This window comes from Eschrichtius robustus, chromosome 7, assembly GCF_028021215.1.
Source record: "Eschrichtius robustus isolate mEscRob2 chromosome 7, mEscRob2.pri, whole genome shotgun sequence".
NCBI classification, from domain to species: domain Eukaryota; kingdom Metazoa; phylum Chordata; class Mammalia; order Artiodactyla; family Eschrichtiidae; genus Eschrichtius; species Eschrichtius robustus.
Genome location: NC_090830.1, coordinates 130,231,561 through 130,249,761, shown reverse-complemented (window position 1 = coordinate 130,249,761; position 18,201 = coordinate 130,231,561). Strand labels below are relative to the sequence as shown.

At 49.4% G+C, this 18,201-nt stretch overlaps 1 protein-coding gene and 1 long non-coding RNA gene across 2 annotated transcripts in view; both read right to left on the bottom strand.

The window, feature by feature from the left end:
- Nucleotides 1–18,201, bottom strand: part of HTRA1 (HtrA serine peptidase 1) — a 56,700-nt gene that overhangs the window by 37,888 nt on the left and 611 nt on the right. The gene's annotated exons all lie outside the window — the stretch shown is intronic.
- Nucleotides 4,356–18,183, bottom strand: LOC137767515 (uncharacterized). Its single transcript, XR_011074533.1, has 3 exons — nt 15,464–18,183; nt 6,032–6,167; nt 4,356–4,490 (listed from the first exon to the last, which is right to left on the bottom strand). It is a non-coding gene; the product is annotated as an uncharacterized lncRNA (long non-coding RNA).

Below are 18,201 nucleotides of genomic sequence, written 5' to 3'. Positions count from 1 at the left end.
ATTCCATATTTTGTGAATTTGGATTTCTGGTGGTCGCTGTGATTAAAAGAAAGTACTGTACAAAAATCAATGTTGAACTGGAAGTGGGGTGGCAGTGTCCAATCTGATTCCAAGATTTGAGAGGCTGTGTGGCTCCCAACAGGTGTGCAAAGATCGTTTGTATTAATCTTGTAAGTAATTGTGGTTATTGAATAATGAGATTAAAATATCATTTTTCTTTTCTTTCTTTCTTTTTTTTTTTTTGTCAAATGACTAATAGGTTACAAGGACACAAAAACTTATTAAGGTGTTGGGACCTAATTATAGTACTTGATAAATGGAACTGTCAGATCCTTCTTTTGGCCTAGGGGGTGCCATGAAAAATTACTGAGACATCAAGGGTGCCCACAAACCATGAAGCTTTGGGAACCTTGGCCAGGTCTCCTGGGCTCTCTCCAGTGGATAATCCTGAATCCCAGCACAGCTACAATAATCCAAAGCATAAGTGGATTTAGAGTGAAGGTAAACAAGGCTTTGCCCTAGAGCCTGCCCGCATTTGCCCTGCGAGGGCTCTAGCAAAGCATTCAGCTGTCAAACGCTTTTGGAAAATCTGTAGAAGTGAAATATTTAAACTGCAGTTGGTTGAAACCATTGTCTCCTTCCCTCTGTCACACATTTCCTGTCCTGTCGGAGTGCTGTGGGCATTTGGGGATGTGGCTAAGAGGAAAGTAAAACTAGAGGGACCATTTTGCTTTGCATTTAATTTATGTGCTTAGAAGTCACTTCTGGTTCTAGTTATCTATCCTGGGACAGAAACGGTTTCCAGGGGCACTGCTACTGCCACCCTGCCAGCACCCCTACTGCAGGCCACAGGTTGTGTGGAGTATGGTGATCTGGCCTGGAAGTATGTGGGTAGTGGAGAAATATGCCAGAGGAAAGACTAGACTAATAATAATAGTAGTAGTAATAATAATAATGACAATAAGAAGAAGAAATAATTCTATTCTCTTCAGAGGAAACATTACAAAATATGTCACACGAAAAGGCGATCAAAGAATCTACAGCCAAAAAGTACAGGGGGGCGGCAGGGAGGAGTATTTTAAAGGTGAAAGTGGATCTGGTAGTTACTAACAACATCATGACATTTTTCTGGGTTTTGTGGAGTTTGTAGAATTTGTCCACTTTAAAAACTTTTAATTTGTGGCAGTTTGTTTTCTCAATCTAAATAAGGAATCATTTCCATGCCTACTGCTGTATTCATAATTGTGAATTCTTTTTCGTAAGAGGGTGCCCCTAATTGTCCACGTTTCAGATCCCATAAAACTGGACCTGCCAGGGGTAGGTGGGAGTACCAAATCTTGCCCAGGGACCGGGCCTGGGTCCCACCCTCGTGGCTCCCTGACCCCCTAGAGCACGTGGCTGGCTCACAGTGTTAAGAGGGGGATGCCCGAGCCAGGCCAGCAGGACACCTGAGCTACACCTACAGGGCACACTGCCTCTGCCGGCCAGGACTCTCAGTGACCAAAAAGTCACCATGGCCAGCATGCCATGGATACACTTTTATTTTTAATTGTTTTTATATTGGAGTATAGTTGATTTACAATGTTGTGTTAGTTTCAGGTGTACAGCAAAGTGATTCAGTTATACATATCTATACATATCTATCTACATCTAGATCTATATATATCTGTTCTTTTTCAGATTCTTTTCCCTTATAGGTTATTACCGAATATTGAGTGTAGTTCCCTGGGCTATACAGTAGGTCCTTGTTGTTTACCTATTTTATACATAGTAGTGTGTATACGTTACTCCCAAACTCCTCATGTATCCCTCCCCCCAACCTTTCCCCTTTGGTAACCGTAAGTTTGTTTCCACTGTAGAAGGACCAAGGCAGCCCTCCAGGGTGGCCCCTGCTCCACATCTGGCTACAGTTGTCCTAGAATTGGATCTGGACGCTCTGTCCCTCGGCCCCATCCCTTGGTCCCTTGTCCCTTCTCCATGCAGAGCTGCCCACCCTCTCCCACCCCAGCTTAGCAGCTCAGGTTCACAAACCCAGTGTGTCTGGGAGAGACAGGAAGGGCAAGCTGAACTCCAACCTCAGAACATTCCTAGCGGGGTCAGCAAGGCTGGGTAAGGTCGCAAGGCTCCTTGTTAATGCCAGAGTGACTCCAGAGCAGACCTGGCCTCCAGTCCTGACTCTCTGCCCCTCACAGCTGTGTCGCTTCAGGCAGCGGCTCTCCCTGTCCAAGCCTCAGTCTCCCCTCCTGCAACATGGAGATAATACCACGACTTCTGGGAGTTGGGAGTCCTGAATGAGAAAAGCACAAAAAGCACTAAACCCCATGCTCGTCTCGAGGCCACGAGCTGGGTTATCACCTCCCAGTTCTCAGCCCTGCGCTCAGCCTCCCCGGTACATCGCAACACCTCCAAAAGGCTCCTCCCACACTTCTGAAACTTCTAAGAATCCCACTTCTACATTCTAATTCGGGCAGGCCTGGCCCATTTTCGGTGTCTCCCCTGAGTAATTGCCACTTGGGGTGCATGAACTTACCGCAGGACCCCCAAGGACATCCCCATCTCCTGTCTCATCTACAACTCCCTCCATCACGCGGCTTTGAGTCCCCAGCTCTATCTCCCAAGATTCCTTAATGCACACTCTCCACTCCTGCAAACCTGCAGGGAGGATCTTACCTCCAGTCTACAGAGATGGGGAAACAAACAGAGGATCAGAGAAGTCAAGCACGATGCTCAACGCTTCAGAGCTGGCGAGCGGCAGAGGCGGGGGCCATCTGTCTGGCTCCCCAGCGGGACTCTTTGCTCTGCCTCTGTGGCCTCCCTTCCAGGTCCCAGCCCCTTCACCCAGCCTCCAGTCCCCCGCAGCTCCTGCAGTTGTGGGGACACACTTCCCACTTCCAGGCCTGAGAACTCAGAGCCAGGATTCAGGATTAACAACGCAACCTTCCCTTCCAGCAAGAATAATCGCGCTCTCCAAATTCTCAACAGAGTTGGTAAGCAGGGCTAATTGGGAAAACAAAGCACAGTATATTCGAGGGAAAAGAAAGAAATCCTCCTTTATTCAACGGGAACAGCATGTTCTCAAAATTCAAATCAGTTGCAGGAGCAGATTGATCAAATCACTGGCATTTTAAGGCACTGTCCCACATTTAGGACCAGCTAGATAATTTGCAGAGCCCAGTGCAAAAGGAAAACGTGGAGGCCCCTTGTTCCAAAATTATTAAGAATTCCAAGCTGGTCAGAGCAGAGCATTAAGCCAGGGGTGGGCTTCTCCTGAGGTGGTGGCACACCCGTGAAGCCGGCCCTGCCTGCTTTCCAAACTCATCTGATTTAAAACCCAAAGTGCACATGAAATACTGAGAAGCATCACACTTGCTCAGGACCTGATGGAGATGCTGCCTTAATCTGGCTGAGCCCAGGAGCCCACAGGCAGTCAGTCTATAGGAGCCGAGGAAACGTCCCCTAAGCTAGGGGGCAGGCACCCCCCTCCTGTGATCTAAGATGCCCGGTACAGCTCACACTCCGTGAGGCAACCCGTGCGACCCCAGCAAGCCCCTCGTGCTGAAGGTTCCTCCTCTTTAAAATACGGAGGCTCAATCGGGTGGCTTCCAAGGTCCCTCTCGGCTCCACAGAGAAAGGGAAGAACTCACTTGTGATTTTTCACCTAATTTCTTCAACTTTAAATGCCAGCAAAGACAGTCATACTCTAAAGACTACTAATCGTAGCACAGCCCGATCCTGACAGTCGACAAGATGCAGGGGAAAGGACAAAATGGGAAGAAAGAAGCTCAGCCAAAGTGATGGCTGGATTCGTCCAGGGTCTACTTGCCAAAGGACTGTGGCAGGCTGGTCAGGGCAGCCTCCCTCCTGCACGGCCCCAGTCCCCCTGACACTTCCGGTCTAGCCCTCTCTTCCTTCCGTGTGTGGACCTGGGCATAAGTGACAAAAGAAATAACATTCTTTTGAAGGCAAGGGCACATACGCATTGTACGGAGGTTAGAAATGAAAGCCAATGGAAAACATATTCGCATTTTCATTTGAAGGACCAGAAGAAGTAATGACCCCTGAGGTGCCAGCTTGGACCCACAACTGCTCTGAACTCAAAGTCCTGCCCAAAAGCCTTGGGAAATTTCTCTTCACAGCCAGCCAGTCTCCCACAGGCTCAGAAACTGTAAATAAAGGAGCAAACACAGCAGGCTTCCAGTGGGGTGTCATGAAAACTTAAAATAGCCTTTGGGAATGGCTCAGTTGAGTAAGGGGTCTGGGATGCACTCCTCGCCTGTCATCAGCCACCCTCCCACAGCCAAGGCACCCCGAGCAGGAGCTCCCCATATGAGGTCCCGTCTCTGGAACCCCATCCTCCAAGGACCAGCCTAGATTCAGGCCTAGAAACCAGCGATACCTCAGAATGCATTGTCATGGGGGTATACGCTGGAGGCTGTCCTCTTCTTCATCTTCAGAGGGTCCCAGGGTCACATCTGAATATTTCTCTGTCCCTAGTATGGCGAGATTAAAAGTAACTACAAAGAGGCTACTTGCTTGGTAAATAAATCCAGGCCCAAATCCAGAGGGGACCCCCCAGGAGGAAATGATTACACGCCAGGCACATCATCCACACGGGCCCAGGGGTCTGTTCTCACCAGTCCCATTCCATTCACTGTTGGCACCTTTACCTAGAGGCCAAGAGGAGCCTGGTGAGGCTGGGGTGTAGCCTGGTGAGGCTGGGGTGTGGGAGTAGGGGGATGGGAGCGTTGGGCACCACACTGCCCTGAGCCAAAGGTCCCCCTCCTTCTGATGGGGATAAAACAGAGCAGAGAGAATGAGAGGGCTGCAGGCCAAGGCCAGCGGGTGGGGAGGCCAGCCACTGGCACCGTGGAAAGAGAGAAGCTGGAAGACTGAGCTTTACCCTGAACGGCGGGCGGGTCCTGCCACGACTTTTATTTATTTACTTATTTTTCTAAATTTGACACTTTTTTTTTTTAACATCTTTATTGGAGTATAATTGCTTTACAATGGTGTGTTAGTTTCTGCTTTGTAACAAAGTTAATCAGTTATACATATACATATGTTCCCGTTATCTCTTCCCTCTTGCGTCTCCCTCCCTCCCACCCTCCCTATCCCACCCCTCTAGGTGGTCACAAACCACCGAGTTGATCTCCCTGTGCTATGCGGCTGCTTCCCACTAGCTATCTCTTTTACGTTTGGTAGTGTATATACATCCATGCCACTCTCTCGCTTCGTCCCAGCTTACCCTTCCCCCTCCCCATATCCTCAAGTCCATTCTCTAGTAGGTCTGTGTCTTTATTCCCGTCTTGCCCCAGGTTCTTCATGACCTTTTTTTCTTTTTTTTTTCTTAGATTCCATATCTATGTGTTAGCATACGGTATCTGTTTTTCTCTTTCTGGCTTACTTCACTCTGTATGACAGACTCTAGGTCCATCCACCTCACTACAAATAACTCAATTTCGTTTCTTTTTCTGGCTGAGTAATATTCCATTGTATATATGTGCCACATCTTCTTTATCCATTCATCTGTTGATGGACACTTAGGTTACTTCCATGTCCTGGCTATTGTAAATAGAGCTGCAATGAACATTTTGGTACATGACTCTTTTTGGATTATGGTTTTCTCAGGGTATATGCCCAGTGAGAGGGTGTGGAGAAAAGGGAACACTCTTGCACTGTTGGTGGGAATGTAAATTGATACAGCCACTATGGAGAACAGTATGGAGGTTCCTTAAAAAACTAAAAATAGAACTACCATACGACCCAGCAATCCCACTACTGCCACGACTTTTGATGGCAGGATTGGAAGGTGGCCTCCACAACTCTGGCCAAGCGCAGGCACCCCAGGCCGAGTAAGACACCTGTGCCAGGTGTGTAGGCGCGCGGAGACAGGGCCAGGAAGAGGGCGGTTAAGTAACCCGACACTGCGCAGCTGGGAGAGGGGCTGGTCCACATCCAGGGAAGGCACGGGAATGACTTTTCACTAAGAAAGGCTCTCTTTGTGAGGTTGCATGATGAATTCTAGAATTACCTTGAGGGGCACAGGAGGAGAAGGCCAGACCAGCTGAGGGGGAGACAGGGCAGCAGGCAGGCTGCAGTTAAAGGAGCCGGGACAGCAGAGAAACACAGAACGCTTCCTCTTCTGCTGAACTTTGACTGCTTTCTCCCTGAGGGTCAGGAGAGAAACCAATTTAAACAGGTCCCTAATGGCTAAGGATGCATGAAGTGCAAAGGGGATGGGGCCTCCTTTTTGCAAGAGCGGTTGCCTGTGGGAGAAAAAAAAAAAAAAAGCATAACTCAGTGACCGCAGCAGAGATGCCCTGCGAGACTCATTTTCTCCATGCTTTCAGTTTGAGTGACTGCATTCTGTCCGTCCCACTCCATTAAATTCCAAGGAAACTTGTCAGCCACGGCTCCAACCCAGCGTCTGGCCCAACGCTGGCCTGGAGCGTGGAGACAGCAGAAACAGAAGCGAGACCTTGCACATTCCAGGAAACCAGACCCCCATTCTAATCGGTGCTGCGGCTGCAGATTCCAGGGCAGAGGGGCCCGTGCAGCTAGGTTTCTCTGAACCCTGCAGGGAAAACGCTCAGGAAAGAGAGGCATCACTTGGCCGTGGCCAAGGCAGCCGACTGAGGTCTAAAATCCACCTGAAAGTCCTGTACATCATCAGGGCCACCATCTGCAAATCTAAGTGAGACAGATCGAAGCAGAAAAGACACAGCTTTGGAATCAAGCTTCCCATGGCCAAAGGCCCTCAGCCCTACTTTTGCCAAAAGAAACTGAATTCGCAGGTAGCAACTGTTATTTTTTTTTAAAGATGCATAATTGGATGATGGACCACTACACTCTCTGTCTTTTGCAGAGAAATAAAGAAGTAAAATTCAGGAGAGTTACGTGTGACCCATTTCTCTGCTCCTAATGAATAAAGGAGGAAGAGGGGGAGGAGCCCGAGAGCCTGGCCTCAATTTCCAGCCCACACTGGCACTTCCAAGGCCTGGCAGCCCCTGGCTTTCCGGTGCAGTCTCTCAGACGGCTCAGAGTGGGAAAAGCTCGCCTGACGCCAGGCCTCAGACTGCAAACCTGTCCCCCATATCCATGGGCCCTGAGCGAGTGACTGTTTGCAGGGGCTGGGACCAGGCTGCCGCCGATGATGCTGGAAAAGGCTCGGGCAGGTGAAGTGAAGGAGGGGAAAGACAACCCAAACAAGTCTAAGACAGCCTCTCTGGAGGAGGAACAGCTTTCAGGGGGCACCCGGCCAGCTGGCTGTCACTCATAAGCACGGCCCAGTTCTCTGCAGCTTCAGCTTTACTGGTAAAAGATGCCTTTTCCAGAACAATTTGTCTATGTTAAAAGGTGCCTGTCATTGATAACCGCTTTTCAGTCTCACTGGCAAAAAAAAAAAAAAAAAAAAAAAGTCCTCGCTTGCATACTCGTGGTGAATGCTTGGGTTTGCTGGGTATTGTTGCCTTTAATAGTTTTTTTCTGACCTGTTGGATGTTAGAAAAAAAAGTTAGAAAAAAAAGTTTCCAATCAGTTCCACCACACGATTTCTTTTTTCAGAAGTCTCCTGAACACCCCAATGATGTGTCTATTATTATCTTTGGGGAAACAGCTGACTGCTCGGCTCACAAAAACACTATTAACTTTCCTCCTGATAAGCATCTGGCTCCAGTCTTGACCTTCCCAGATTTCTCAGCTGGGTTCCCTTCCTGCTCCATCTCCTCCTGGTTGTTGTGTCTGAAGTGGCCAAGGCAGCGCAGGCTCCCGAAGCCTCCAGCCTCAAGCAGCGGGCTGGGAGGTGACGGGCCCATTTATTAAGGGTCTGGGACACACTCCTGAGCTGTCAGCAGCCACCCTCCTGTAGCCCCTGGTTGGGGAGGGTGGGCCTGGGGCTTGGGAAAGTAGAAGGGGCGATGTGATGGTGAACCAAGACCCTCCGTCCGGGAAGGGGACAGTTCTTCCTGAGAGGTACCCGCCGTCTGGGAAGGGGACAGTTCTTCCTGAGAGGTACCCGCCGTCCGGGAACTGAGACAAAAGTCAGAAGGAATCTTTGGCTCAAGTGAGAAGTGAATAGTGGGTCTTAAGACCCAAGACAAGCCACTTCCCCTCTCTGGGCCTCAGTTACCTCATCAGTAAGACGAGGGGCAGACTAGACCATTTCCGACATCCTTTCCAGCTCCAAAAAAACATTGTATGATCTAATAAATCTGAAAAGGGCATTTCCTGATCTCTTCCTTTCAGTATGTAATTCCCATCCTTATAGAATATTCTTATTTTCCAGGCTGGCTTCCTGCATCCTGTGCTCCGGTTTCTTCTGAGCCACCTCAGCCGTCTAGTCACTTTCAAGGTGACTTCTGGGGCTGGGATTAGGATTTCCGCAACAGGAAGAGGAGATAAAATAAAAGTCTGGCCTTACTACGTTCACACAACAGAATATTATTCGGTCATAAAACGGAATGAAGCACGGACACACGCAACGTGGATGAACCTTGAAAACATTACGGTCAGTGAAAGAAGCCAGTTACAAAGGACCACAAATGTATGATTCCATCTATATGAAATGTCCAATGTCCAGAATAGGAAAATCCATAGAGACAGAAAGCAGATTAGTGGTTGCCTAGGGCAGAAAGGAAGTATGGGGTGACGGCTAGCCGGTACCGGGTTGCTTTTTGGAGTGATGAAAGTATTCTAGAATTACACAGTGATGATAGTTACACTACTCTGTAAGTATATAAAAACTCTGATCTATCCGCTTTAAAAGGGTGAATTTTATGGTATGTGAATAATATCTCAATAGAACGGCATTAAAAAAAAAAAAAGAAAAAAGTCACTGTTTCTTTTTACTTCTTTAACGTGGCTACTGGAGAACTGTATATTACATGTGTCGCTCCAGTTGTATTTCGGTCTACGTGTAACCAAACAATCAAATAAACATATTGTTCACTTTTCCAAACAAGCACAAACAGTCTGGCCTCCTCCTGCATCCTGGACAGAGCTGGCGTCCGGGAGGCTGAGTGCAGAGAGCCGTGGGCTGGGCGTCCAGGAACTCAGAGTCTCTGTCACAGCCTGGCTTATGACCTCGGGCTTTCACATTCCCTCACTGGTCCTGGCCCCTCAATGAAAACCCAAGTGTTGGACCAGATGACCTGACGACCTGACCCTTTTAGGTCAGACAGTCTATAATTACAACTCCATCCGCAGGTAAAATCAAACTTTAAAAGTTCTCATTCTACCCCCAAACATTGCTTATCTCCTAAAAGCAGTCAATCTGGGAATAAAAGTCACTTCAAGACAGACCAGGTAATTTACTGACTGAGCAGAGTGACCGGATTGCTACCATCCTATTCCATTTACCCTGAAGGATTTCTTTCGGGAGAATTTCTTCTTGGCTTCTTCTGCCCCAGCTGTCAGTGACTTAGGAGGTGGGTAATTCTAGAGCTGACGGCAACGGATATGGGAACAACCCCCTGGAAAATAATTTGGCAACATACACCAAGGGCCATAAAAAAAACTTAACCTTCCATCCAGTCATTGCACTTCTTCGTCTCTATCCCAAAAGAATAACCCTAGATTCAGAAATAACCATGAACACAAAAATGTTTGTTTGGGGGCAAACGTGGCCCAAATGGACACAAAGAAGGGCTAGTTAACCGAATGGTGGTCACGCTCGGGACAGAACTGATGAAGCTGCTGGAATAATGGTGGAATCCTGAATCTTTTTTCTTCTTTTATTTTTGATGTGATTAAAGTATATTTATAACTTTCAAAAACTGGCATAGTGCAGTATGCCATCAAATGTATAAATGCATTTCCCATGATGTCTAAACAGTATGGTGAAAAGAGATTAAAAAGAGTCTTTATGCCGAGAGAGGAAAATCTTGGTATATTCGTCCCAAAGAAAATCAGACCACAGCTTGAAAGACACTGAAGCATCTCAGCCCTGATTTATCTGGTGTGTCCACCACTGTATTTATACTAATTTTTTTCTTTTTAGCAAGAGCACTGTAATTATGGTTCAAGGGCATTAACAGGTGCTTAGAACTCTTGAGAGGAGCAGTCAGTCATTATATGGATAGCTTTTTGGTCATCTTCCAACCCAAGGAGATTATTTTTGGCGGGAGTGGGGGAGGAGTTTTCTTTAGCATCATTTTGTAATGGGAGACTAAGTGAAAGCACCCACTGTTTCTGCCTCATGGGAATCGTGTGCATGGACCCCAGCCTCTCCCAAATAACCCCCTGCTTTAGCAGGAAAGTACAGCTGAGGAGGGAAGGGCTCAAGGGCTCTGCCTTGGGCCTCAGGATAGAGCCCACACTGGCCCACCATCCTCCTGCCCCGATGAGCTAAGCATGTTGTGAGAGTCGTGTTCCCTTTGGGTGCCTCTCTCTGAAGTGAAGGCTTGGGTTATGGGACCTGCGAGAACCTTCCACACTCAGATATTATGGGCTGGGGTTCTGTCCACAGCCAACTGGTGTCTTTGGCCAGTCAACGGCGTCAAGGACGGAGGTGTCCTTGTCCACAAAATCCCAGAAAACATGAAAATGGAGAGTTGATGTGGTTAGAGATGGGTTGTGGAAGGTGAGGGCACAGCTGTATTTTTCAGGGATCAGTGCGCATGGGGCCTTTCTAGATGGTCTCAAACTCTTGCCCTTCCTCCTATACCTTCTGTGCTATTATCAGACTTCTCCTCCTGGGTTTTTTCCAACGAGGGCTGAACCACATTGGGCTACATTTTCCAGAGCCAAAAAGGTCAAATTGGTGGAGAAATGTCAAACTAGGACCTAAGAAATCCCAACTCAGGCCATTTCTTGACCAGTAAATGTTCACTAGAAACTTAGCCTGAAAACTCAGCGTGCAGACCACAGCCTCCCTGGTAAAGAGCACACGCTCTCTGTGGTGGAGACACAGAGATGGTTGTGTGGTCAGAACCCAGGTTTCCAAAGACTAGGAGGCCATAAAGGAGACAGCAGTTCAGGGCTCCAGAATAGACTCCAGAGACATCAGCACCCATCTTCCAGGAACTGACAGACCAAGCAGGCAGAAAATCAGTAGGATATAGTTGACCTTATCAGTCCACTAGACCTAACTGATGTTTATGAAACACTCCACCCAACAACAGCAGAAGGTTCTGCTGTTCACATGGAACATTCACCAAGAGAGACCGCATCCTTGACCAGAAAACACATCCTAACAAATTTAAAAGAAGACCAAAAAAAAAAAAAAAAAAAAAAAGAAGAAGAGAAATCATACAAAGCATGTTCTTAGACCACAGTGAAACTGAACTAGAAATCAATAACAGCAGGCGAGCTGGAAAACCCCCAAGTATTTGGAGATTAAATAACACGCTTCTAAGTAACACCTGAGTCAAAGACATCTCAAGAATAATCTGGGAGTGAGGCAGACTTCGGTTCAAATCCTGGCTCTACCTCCCTCTACTGGGTAGCCTTGGACAATTATCAGTCACTTCTTGGAGCCTTATCTCTTCTCAGCTGGAGAACGGAATGATGCCCCTCCCTCCCTGGGTGGCGGTGAGGGAAGCACAAGTTTGGCCCATAACACAAAGAGCACAGTGCCCAGCTCCCAGAAAGCACCCAGTGGTGGCAGCTCTTCTGGTCATTGTTCTGCCCACTGATGTTTCCTACCACCTGGCTGTCCTGGAGAACACTGCCCCTGTCCCCCCCCCCCCCCCCCCGGGCTAGCTCACTCTCTGCCAGAGAAAAGCACACGTGACTGCTGAACGTTGAGCCTTCCCTCCTCTGTATCCAGTTGGCAGCCATCGGCCTGGACAACCCCAACTGGCAGAACCCTCTGTGTCCATCCATCCCCACCGAGCAGGGATGCCACTTGGAATACTGGCACCAAAGAGAGAGCTCTCCTAGTCCTGGGGTGTGAGATGACTCAGCTGTTGGATGATCTAGTAAAGTCTCGCCCGAGACTATGTGAAAGGGAAGTCGACCACAAATCTCACCAAACTCTCAGAAAAAAAATAATAAAAATAAAATAAAATAAAACAGTTTAGCAGGCAGACAGGCCTACCCTCTTCTCCTTGAGATTTGATTGCACAACTAATGAAAAAGATGTTTCCTGAGGTTTGAAAATATTGCACAAGGCTCTGACTCATTAAGACAGGGCTTATTCAAATTTGAAAATTATCAAAAAATTCCAGCCACAACAATACGCCCTCTGAAACCACCATGTGCCCGAGGAAGCATGATCATCTCCTGGTGAGGGACCAGCTGCTGTCACGTGACACTGTGGAGGACTGCTTTTACAGAACACGTTGACTTGACAATTTGTCCTAGGAATCGAAAATAATAGGGTATCCGTGGGCTCCCAAACTTTTTATTTTTTTTACCTCAAGATGTGACAAATCTTTCCTTGTGAGGAATTCCCAAAGCATGGCAAACAAACTAAGCATCATTCAAGACGGTCTTGGGGCTGCCATACGCTGCTCTCTCCTGCGCGTCACATACTCTAAGAAGGGTTAATGAGATGACATTTGTAAAATCCCAGGCATTCCAGGCATGCAGCTCTTCATTCAAGAGAAGTCACACGCTTCTCAGATGGTACAGACAACGCCTGGGGGTTTCCAAGGGTGACGACAGACAACGTGGTGTGTGAGTCTCTCTGCCCAGAGAAGCTTTTCTAACACATTTGTTGGCAAACCCCAAGTCAGCCTCCAGGACACAGGTCCCGCATCACCGTCCTTCTCCGTGACGCCTTCTTTAACCCACTCACGCACCTTATCCCCAGGGAGACATCATTACGGCGCTTCCTCCACTGAGCGGACTCCTTGGCGATGATGATGATGGTGATAATGATTATGATGATGATGATAATTATTATTATAGCTAACACTGATCCAGTTCTAGTAACGCACTGGGCACGGTTCTAAGCACTAAGTTCATATAATGAGGTGTTTCCATCTTTCAACAATCCTATGACATAGGTATGTATGCACCATTGTTTTTATAATGATTTTACTGATGAGGCAACTGAAACTTAGAGAGTTTAAGTCACATACGAGAAGTCATCCCTTCAGAAAGTGGTGATCTCACTCCTTAAGCCGGGTGTGATACGACCTACTACGAACTCCTTGAGATCATGGGCTACCCAGCCTTTCTCACCTCTGATTCCTTCTATCTGGACCTTCTAAGTATGTAGAAGGTGCTCAATAAATGCTCTGAATTAACTTAGAACTCATGTCACTGATTCCAAAAGCTGAACTCTGCCCTTCCAGCAGCAACAGACATGCCTCTTCAATGGCTACACTTTGGGATGGCTACACTTCTCATTTTCTCTGCTGACAGTAATTTCCTCTCTTTTTGTTAACGGCAGAGAAGATGGGGAAGGAAGGAGAACGGGCTCAGGAGGGAACTCACTCCAGAGGATACGTGCAGCCCAGCCTCGGAGCCCCTGGGAAACAGCAAGGGCCACTAGGTTCAATGGAGCTCACCTCCTGGGGCTGGGCATGTCACCACAGTGGTCATCTGGGGACTTACAGCAGCTAGCACAAAGCTGCAGCACGAGGCAACCAGACCCAAGTGGGCCACAGGCGTTCAACTTGAACCCTGGTTTTAACCATCAAAAACTTAAGAAAAAGAAATAACTCTTAAAGAAGCCAGCCCAGGCTTTAAAACAAGGATGAGGTTACCACAATTCTTCAGAGACTAGTTTTCTTCCAAGAATCACACACCATTCCAGCTGGAAGAGCCCTCAGAGATCACCTGGTCCAATCCCCTCACTGTTGAGGCTCTGAGGGTTCGGGGGCCGATCACCTGGTCAGGTAACAGCCTAGGCAGGGTCAGAGGCAGTCTCGGCCTGTCAGTCCCTCCACCCCAGCTGGCCTTCCAAGGAACCCTCACCCACTGTCAAGCTTGATTTCTTCTTCAAATTAAGCCTCACCACAGCTATTTATTCACTTGAAATATAAGCTCATGGAAAAGTCTGATTTCTCAATCCAAGGCACGGAACAGCGTCCAGGATCACACAACTCCAAATGGACTCAGAATCCAGCCCTGCAGTCCCGAGGCTGTCGGACGTCAGACCACAGTTAGCTCATGGTCCCCGCCATAATCACTTACTGAATGCAGTTATTTTAAGTGCTAATGCAATCTATTTACAGCTCCTCTGGATGGAATGAAGTTACTCAGACACTTGGCTTCTATACACTTGGCTTACTAATTTTACGAAACCTTAATATTTTAACTCTTTAGCAAAACCAACTGAGAACAAAAGAAGATAACCAACCAGAGTGAGCAAAGCCTTATAAACTATTCAAAAGACATCTAAGCCAGTGGTGGTTCTTCACCAGGAATGCATGGCCGGCCTCCACCTTCAGAAGCCCTCCCTCGTCAGGCCTGGGGTGAGACCAGGACAAGGAGTTCCTGGGCTTGGAGACCTCTGGGCTTGGGGCTGCTGGGTTTTTTTTTTTGGGGGGTGGTGGGGGTGGGCGGGTAGCTTTCCTGAAGAGTGTATTAGGAGGAGAAAAGGACTAGGCTTCTGATGCTTGAGGAGCCTTTTTCAGGCCTCTTTTCTGGCTTCCTGTCCTTTTTTTGGCAGAAATCTGCTACACATCCTGGCTAGTTTTTTGCAGTGTCTGGGAATCCGGAGGAGCCTTTCTCTGCCCAAGAGCAGTTTGGGGCCTGGGGCTCTGGTTTGGACGCATCTCTGCTACAGCCGCTTCTGCTTTTTTGCCTTTTTTTCAGCTAGGGCTGCCTTGATGGCAACTGGGGGCAACCATGTCCTCAGACTCCTGTGCCTGCGGAGTGAGAACTGTGACGTGTCCTTTGTTTCTGTTTCATCTCAAGGCCACGGCCATCTGGAGCTCTGTTTATTCCAGCTATTAGCTTCGGCTTAGCTGGGGTTGGCTTATAATCTCGGTTTCTCTGTCAACAGCACAGAGTGCTTATGAATGGGCTGTGGACCAGATGCACGGGTTCAAGTCCTGGGCAAGGTACTGCTCTGTGACTCTGTCTCCCAGCTGTAACCCGGGGAGGATTACAGCACGCCCCTTATAGGGTTGCTAGGAGGATCAAATGGGTTAACACAGGCCTGGCACAGAACAAGCACGAAGTATATGTTAGCCCTTATTATCAGACTATTAGTAATTGCAATTCCTTTCTTTTTCCGTAATCCCCTGACCAGTATAGAGTTTTTGCTTTAAGCTAATCCAAACTGCCCCTGGTGGAAGACGACGGCTCTTTTGATCTCTGGTATAACTGGACACTTTCCCATCCAAACCCTGACAGCAGCATTGATTTCTGAAATAGAGGATTTGCCTTCATTTCCAGAACCATGATTAGACACCCTCTCTGAAGTCTTTGTGAAACAGCTTACAGATAAAAGTGCTTTCTTTCGAACGGGGGCACATTCCGCCATCCCAGGATCCACTGTGGCTCCCGAATGCTGCTCGGCAGCCTGTCCTACCTCCCTTGCCCTCGCCCTCCACTCCAGACAAACCCTCTTCGTGATCTCGTGAATCGGGGAGCCGATCCTTCCCCACGTCCTCGCACGGCTCGCTCCAACTCCAGGCCTCCAGCGCCTCCTCCAAAAGGCCTCGCATGGGCACTCCAGCTAAAAGAGTGCTCCTGCCAAGCCTCACAGCTGCAGCAGGCGGCCAATGCACAGCAGTTAACAATGACATCAGGTGACCTGCTTGTGGGCGGGGCTTCGACTGAATGAAGTCTTGGCTCCCAGGCTCCTGTCCTCAGAGGTACCTCCAGGAAGTCAAGGGTGGAATGCTAGATGGGGGGGAGAAGGGCGGCAAAAGTGAAACCTTCTGTTGAGGAAAGACTGGGTGGCCGTGTATCCCCAGCACCTCTGGTTTCTTCCTTCGTTCACTTATTCATTCAACATCCCCCCACGCATCTGCCAGGTGCCTCCTATGTGCCAGGCAGACACACACACACACACACACACACACACACACACACACACACACACACACACACACACACACACACACACACACTGCCGGATGCACCGTAGAGCTCAGTAAATATTTGCAGAAAGAAAGAAGGACAGAGGAGAACAGTTCTGCACCCTCTGTCTCTCTCTCCTTTCTGGGCCACCACGCTCATCCTTCCGTGGCTGTCCCCTCGCTGGTTCTCCTGGGAGCCCGCTGTGGGCCTGACAGCCAGTGGGAGAGGACCTGTTTCCCTCCACACACACAGCGACTATTAATGACCTGAAACTTACTCAGAGACTCCACCTCGCTGGCAATAAATTCGGTGCTTGAATACTGCCAGTTACTCAGGACCCCGCGCAGCGAGACTACAGTGACAGCTGGCTTGTTTTTGACAAAAACACACAATGTGCTTTTTGTATAGTCATCACCTCACACCCAAACTACTGCACTAGCCCGAACTCCGTGCCCTGGCGTGTTCTGCATTCTACTGCTAGCTTCGTCCTACCCAGGTTTTTTTGGTTATTGTTTGGTTTTTTTGTTTTGAGCTGCCCTGGCTCAAGAACATCTGAGAACACTTTGGCCCTGGGGCTCTGCACCACCAGCTGGGTCACCCCTGATGCCCCCCATCCCAAGCATCCCCAGTCATACCAATCTATTCACCAAACAAGACTTGGCTCAACCCGACCCCCGCACTCCACGTGGGATGCACTTCGGGCCCTCCCCAAACTTCCTTTACCCAGCCTGACCTCCCTTCCCCAGGCTTGGGGTTAAACACTGGGTTGCTTCTGAGTAAGGCTGTCCGGGTTCAAATTCCAGCTGAGTGGCCTTGGGCAAGTAGTTCAACCTCAGTTCTCCCACCTGTAAAATGGGAATGACAGCAAAGGCTCCCTCCTCTCGAGGCTGTGAAGGCCGAGTGCAGTCACACGTGTAACACACCAGGCACACGGACTGGGGCACAGAGTGGGCACCCAATACGCATGCGTTGTCATGCCCATATCTCAGACTCTGCAGGTTCACTTCTCTCTGGAATATCTCTCCCTCCACCCTCTAATTAGGCTGTTTCCTGAGCACGGAGGCTGGCTCCCTGCTCCTGTGCTGGCGGAATACACAGTCTCCGTTTCACCTACAGTGCTCTGGCACCTTCCTCTCTGTGTCGGCCAGCCTGTGCCAGGCCCTAGTGCTGGACCGTTTTCCTACAAAGAAAACCTAGAGCAGCCCCTTGCGCTGGGCTCCCCTCTTTCCCTTTCCACGCACTGCCCGCGGTGAAGAGGCACCGTGTGGCTGCAACCAAGTGTACTGCCAAGCAGGGCTGGCCCATCCCCACACCGCTGGATTGGCCGTAGCTGAACTCGGTATTGTTTTTCCACACGGTCTCTCTGACTGGAGAGGAGAAGCATCCCTCTGGAAGGTCCCGCGAGAGAGTTAGACGATTGCTCCACCCTTTGCCCCATCACCACCACCTCCCCTGCCAGGATGGGTCTTGTTGATAGAGAAAAGATGCTTAAGGAGGGAGAGGGGTACACTTCTTCCTCATCCCTAACCCTCTCCCCTCACCCGTGCGTCTGCATTTTCTGTGATCCAAAACCACATTCAGCTTGTTCAAAAAGAACCAGTTTCATTTTTGTGGGGTTGGCTCAAAACACGGGAAGCAAGGCGGCAGCAACGCCGCTGCACCGCCTAAACTGGTGCATGGCCAGGGCGGTGGGGCGGCGGGGGCGGGGAGGTCATCTGGGGAAACTGGGGAGCCTGACGGGCAACACCGTCCCTTTCAAATAAAAAGTCAATGTTTTCAACGACAGTGTCCGAAATAAAAATGAATGCATGGTTAATTTTAAAGGGGAGGGGGGGCAGATGCAGAGAAAGAAGGGAAAGCCACAGAAATTAGACCCTGTGGTCCCAAAGCCTCAGACTCACGCAGCACAAGGCACCTTTTTCAGCCCCGAACTTCTCAACTCTCTTTATGCCCGCATTCCCGTCTTGTTTGTCCCCCAGGCCCTGGCGCGGTGTGGTTCCCCGCGGGGCACCCAGCAGCCGGCCAGCGGGCGGGATGCCCCGTCACCCTGGCTCCGGGCTTCTGGACAGGGCACGTCCAGGACCCGCCGCGCGCGGAACAGACCCTGGGCTAGGCGCAAAGCTCGGTTCCGACGGAGCCCGCGCAACGCTGCCACCGCGGGGGCGGGTGCCCGCCTCTCCCGGCCAGTGGGCGCCCGGAATACCCCGCCAAGCTTCGCTGCCCCTCTGCCGGCCCGTCCGTCCCGCGGGGGCAGGTCGGGGCCGGGACGCGGAGAGC